Raw genomic sequence first — 6,481 nt, forward strand, 5'->3', positions numbered from 1 at the left:
TACTCTTAAAAGGTCATTTGAAATTTGTATAAGTAATTATTTAAAAAATTAGTAAACAATAGTCACTTGAAATCTTACTCGCAATAGTTTATATTATCATCACTCTTTTTTAAAATAACTAGGGAATGGATAATCGTAGAAGATTAAAATGTGAATGTTCTGTTTTCAATGCTCAAAATATTGGGTGAAAGGAGGAAAAGTTAGAAAAAGAATGCGGAATTTTCCTCCTTTTGGGGGGTTTGGCTAATCAAAACTTACTAGTAGTAGTCTTCTTTCTATTCTTGCTTTTCCTTTGTTTTCTACATTAAATTTTCCGTTTCAAGTTTCAAAGGAAAAATTTTCCCTCTCTCTGCCCCAATAATAGTGAANNTATTAGATGAAGAAAAATAATAAAAAATAAATTTAAAATTTTATAAAAATTACAACTTAACAAAAGAATTTATGTGGCAATAAAATAAGTAAAAAGATGTTATTCTTTGATTGTAAAAAAATATAAGTATTAACTTTTGTAGATAGACAGATAGATAGATTTTTGTAACATAACTAGATTGGGAGTAGCAGTTTCATTTAGAAAAGGCAATTCTTTCTTTTCTTATTCAACAGCACAAGATGCCAAATCATGCCCTGATTAATCCGGCGTGTGAAAAAATCATCCTGTGATTTGCATGGGACTAAGCTTTGCTCCTATTCAATTCTACCATTGAATTGGAGTGACTCGTGCCTACTACCACCTGCCCTGTGTCAGTGCTAAGATAGTAAATGTAACACGGTCCCTGTTCCAATCTTCAGGTACCTTCATTCAAAACTTCACCAAACCCCCCTTTCTATTGCTCAATAAAGAAATCTTATCTTGCATTGTTTTGAATTATTTCAGCAAATTAATTAATGTATTGATTTGCACTGGTGATGGTGATGGTCTTAAATTTGATTGTAGCATGCACCGGTACCCTACCTATTCTATATAGCTGGATATTTAATATAAAGCCTATTATGAAATTCAAACTCTCGAATTCAAATTTTATTTTACAAATTAAAGTTTCAAGTCAAGAAGAATCTGGTTGATCCCTAGAAATTAGGAAGAGTAATGGGAGGCTAATATGATGTTTCCAGGGAGATGAACATAAATACAAGCTGTCGGAGTAGTCTTAAATGAACAGTAGTAAGCTAGCCATCATCACCGCCATTTTCTTCACTTCATCGGATGGATGAAAGTGCGTGGGACCATTGACCTTCAAAATCTCCGATTAATATTATTTCATATTATTGGATGGTATATACTAATAAATAAAACTCATGTCACAAGTTATTCTAATTATAATATTTTTTCTTTTCGATTTTTTATGATATCTTGTAGGGTAATGTTAGGTACGTAGACAAAAAAATAGAGAGAATTTGTTTTATTTAATATTAATCAATTATTACAATAATTAATGAATATTAAATAAGATAAATTATAACTGTTTTTGGCTAATTTTATTTTATTATCAAATATTTCCGTTTTTTTTTCCCAAATACTTAGGAATCAGTAACTTTGGTTTCAAATAGGAAGAACTAATGTATCATCCAATTCATTTTGGGAAATCCAACATTGTTTATTATGTATAAAAGTTTTTTTTAACACACATTAGAGGTGCACATGGGTCGGGTGAAGTCGGATTTGGTGTGACCCATATCCAACTCGAAATATACATCGGGTCTATTCATTAGACCCGAACCCGACCCTAAACCCGATGAAACCAATAAACTTTTGGGCCACAATTATACCGGATGAAAACCGGGCCGTTAACATTACATTACGTTGATACCTTCTTGTAAGTTAGCATGTAAAAATATCCAAATTTCCAAGACTCCAACTATTATTTAACATGGTAAAATTCACTTAGAAAAATATAACAAGAACCAACATTTCTTTAAAATTAAAGCATAACCACAATCAATACTAAAATAAAACCACAATCAATACTAATATTGTCTAATAATACCAAATATTTAAATCAATACAAATAACACAATATTATGCATTAGTTTAAAATCTTATGCATTCTAAACATAAAACATTAACTTATAGTCTTATAATGACTAATAAAACAAAATATTAAGGTTTACAATACTTAAATTCCACATAAGAATAGTCATGATCCATCACTAATAACACAAAATATTAATTGTGTATGATGACCGGGCCACCGGGTCGACTTCGGGTGACCCGAGCTATGGACCGGACCCGACCCGAAATAATGACCGGGTCTATTTTTGAGATTCTTACCCAACTCTAAACCTAATGAAATCACACCAAATTAGCTCCTCAGTGCACCCCTAACACACATAATCAATTTAGATGAAATTTAATACACCCGTTGCAGAAGCAGAATGATATGAGAAGTACAAATGGAACCGCAAGAACCATAATGTGTGTGTATTGTGATTCTATATGTGATAACCTAACATGCACCTACCTATGTACTTGTAACCATTGTGTGTGTTTTCATACAACTCAACTTGTTTGTGTACGTTTCTAACTTGTTCATAATCTTCTAGATACAACAACCATCACTAGTTAACTCCCATGACTTTTCACCAAATATTAGTAAGAGTGATCATTTTTAAAGGGTCCATCTAGTGCACAGATGCATTTTGGTATAGATTTACAGATTTTTGTTTTTATTTGGTTTAAAAGCGTATCACTAAAAGTGTTGCTTAAAGAGAAAGTGTTACCCTTAATCGTTAACTTGGCTCTGATACCAATTTTTAACTCTTTTATGTTTATAATGTGTATAAATTTGAAGATGTTGAAAATTTTTTAACTCTTTTATGTTTATAATGTGTATAGATTTGAAGATATTGAAAACTTCTATTATTACTAGTATTTATAATTCTGATTTCATTTTTATAATTTTTTTAATCTTGTTTTAGTTTATAATATTCTTTTTTGCATGGATTATTGTTTATAAAATCTTTTATCTGTTTGTCTTTTTCTTTAATATATTTTTTCAAATCTTCAAAAACTTCTTTTATTTCTACACTTTCCGTTGTTTCTAAATATCTTTTTAATTTTTCAACCTCATTCTCCATTTTTTCTTTTAACAGCTTTAATTCTTTTAAGTCATAATATGGTTTTCCAGACATTTATAAATTTTTTAAGTTTAACTCCAACTTGTTTATATTTATTCTTATTTCTATCCTTTTTATTATAAGGTCATCAATTTCGATTTGAAGATTATTTAATTCCTTTTTATACTCCTTTATTTTATTTTTTAATTTTTTCGCTCTTTTTCTTTTTATTTTATTTTCTGGTCTTTCAATTTTTGTATGCTTCATTATTTATTTTAGAATTTCTGCAAATTCTATCATTGCTTCATCACTTTTTTCTAGAGATTCTATTAATTTTTCTAACTCTTCAACTTCTCTTTTTAACTTGTCATAGATTATTTTTAGAGCCTTAAATGCTCTTTGATTTATTTCAGAGAACTGTAAATAATTCAAACGATTTTCTCTTTCAAAGAGCTCTTGTTTCTTATCTTGATAAGTTACATATATTTCTTCTTTATTTATTGTCATAATTTAGTATTTAGGGTTTCATTTAATTTTTCGACCTTTTTTGTTAATTCTTTTATTTCAGAATCTTCTTCTTTAATCTTTAACTTAGATAAACTTAAGGGACTATTAATTTTAGATTCTCTTATTTGAAAATTTGATGAAACCAATTTTCCTGATGGTTCTTTTAGTAATAGAACTGAGTTTTCAATAGCTTTATATTTTGGTATTTCTGTTTTTACAATTTTCTGAAATAATTCATCGACATAAATTCTTTCTCTGTTTTTAAATATTATACTATGATGGCTATTTGTTAAAACATAATTTATTGCATATGTAATTGAAAATGGTTCATCATCTTGTTCCATTAAATTCTTTCTATGAAATTTATAAGCCAAACTTACAGATCTTCCAAGATTTTCAGTTGATAAAGGTATAGCATATCCAAGATGGGCATTAAATTTAACATTTACGTTTGCCAAATTTCCATGAACAATTCCAATTATTTGATCTATTGGGTCATCAGTAATTCTTTTGTCACAAATTGCTAAACTTATTGGTGAATTAATTCCTTTCATATATGTAGATTTAATTAAGACTTGTATAGTACTAATATGAATGCATCCAATTTTAGATCTTTTTGTTGATCCTTAATTTTCTCAATCTGTTTACTCAATTCTTCATTATTTATCAAAGCTATTTCAAGTTCTCCATTGGCAGATTTTATTTTTATAGGAGCTTCAAGTTGAATTTTTCCATAGTATATTATATTTTTTCTGTTAAAAACTTCTTTTAAAAGATTTTGTTTATTAAAATTTTCATTTGATTTGAGATTTAATTCTGTTTTTAGAACAGCCTGCTTTTCATTATCTAATAAAGCAGTTAATCTATAATAATCAGATTCTTCTGTTAATTCTAAACTTTCTAAATAATTCATAATTGAAAGACTAGAATGAAGATGTACCTTTTTGGAGAAAAACTTCCTTTATTCAATATATTTTACATAAGGGGTTTTTATCTCCAGAGGGGAGATTGTAGATACTAACTCCAGAGGGGAGTTTAGAACTATTTTTTCCTAAGGGGATTCTTCCTCAGACTATAGAATCGCCTCGGCAGCTTCCTCCTTGCTCTCCTAGCATATGAGTACTCTTAGCCTCATGCTTCCTATTGTCTGATGCCTTTACAATTGCCTAAGCAACCTATTTATAATAGTTGAGTTTGATGGACAATTCCCATCCTTACCCTTCTTATGACGTCATTGCTTACGTCATTATTTATTATCTTGCACCAGCTACATTGTTGGTGCTTGAGCCATTTTTAATTGTTTAAAAAGCATTGTAACTTCTTCTAATTTTTCTTCAATATTCATAATTTTAGTGGTGGTTTCACTTTTAAATCTGTTATGTTGATTATATTTTGAAATTTTTCTTCTTTGGGATTTTTTTTTCCCTTATTTCTTTGAAATTTTATAGATACTAATATTTCTTCAAGCATATCTACTATAGAATTTAATTGTGGGTTAAAAGTATGATAAAGATGTGGGGAATCATTTCCATGGTAACATTTCTTAGAAATTCCGTGTGAAAAATAAGTTTTTTCAGGTTTTTGAAGTCCTTCAATAAAACTTATAGTAAAATAAAGATTTTGAGAAAAATCATTTTGTATTGATTTTAAGAATTCGGTGTCATTACAGTTAACATTAGTTAAAATCATTAATTTTTGATCTATTAATTTTGATAACTTAATTATTTCTTCTCTTAAATCTTCTAATTTACTTTTTTCCATTAGGTGACGTTTTTCTTTGTAAAGAGCTACGGTTTTAAGTGAAAAGTGTGGCTTTAGAAAGTGTGGTTTAAGTAAACAAATCTTTAAATATGTACAGATTTAAAGATTTGTTTACTTAAACCACACTTTCTAAAGCCACACTTTTCACTTAAAACCGTAGCTCTTTACAAAGAAAAACGTCACCTAATGAAAAAAAGTAAATTATATGCTAACACTAATCCATATAATTTTCTTTTTTAAATTGAGCTTGTCTTAATCGATATTTTGAGATTTAATTCGAATTGAACGGGTGATTCATCTACTACATACATTCAATAAATAAATAAACACTATATGCTAACACTACAATTACGTGTTAACATTTTTACTGTGCTAGAAAATTTAATCAGTTATATAATTACTGATCGCTAACAAATTTAATAAGATACTTTGCTATTTAACAAATTTTTATTATTTTAAAAGGTCTCAAAAATCACTTTCATAAGACAAATTTATATTTTTATTACTTTCAATAATATTATTCTTGATATGCATGTTTAACATATAATTTATAAATAAATTTTATTATAAGATAAAATAATAAGTGTTTTTTAAGGTTTAAAGTGTTTTATTTTTAATTTTTTAAAGATCACTTTGAATATTTAATAGTAATTTTAATATATTTTTGAAACACACATGCCATTTATATTAGCGCTTTTACCTTTTCATTTTTGAATGTGAATTTTTTTTATCAAAGTTTTTTTTTTGGTGACTTTTTATCAACGTGTTTTACATGTGATAAGTAGTATTCTTTATTGGTATTCAAAATGAATTTATATTATTAGTATTTTACATTTTTACTTAAACTAAAAAGCTTCAAAACCCCCGTCCCACCAAACAAACCTTTGGATTTGTAGTTTGATTAAGTAATCGACATTTAGCAAACGAAAATCCCAACGAAATTTAAATTTTCATTTATCAAGTATAAAAATCACCTTAGGATATTATTTACCTTTTCAAATTAAAAAAGATTTTCACTAATTTGCCATTCAAAAATATTATGTATATATAAAAATAAATTATTATATATTTATGTACAAATATATATTTTTTTACACGTTTTTAATATGTTTTATATAATATATATTTTATATGAATAATTGATTTTTTTTTAATATAAGCA

This window comes from Arachis ipaensis, chromosome B03 (assembly GCF_000816755.2).
Source record: "Arachis ipaensis cultivar K30076 chromosome B03, Araip1.1, whole genome shotgun sequence".
Lineage (NCBI taxonomy): Eukaryota > Viridiplantae > Streptophyta > Magnoliopsida > Fabales > Fabaceae > Arachis > Arachis ipaensis.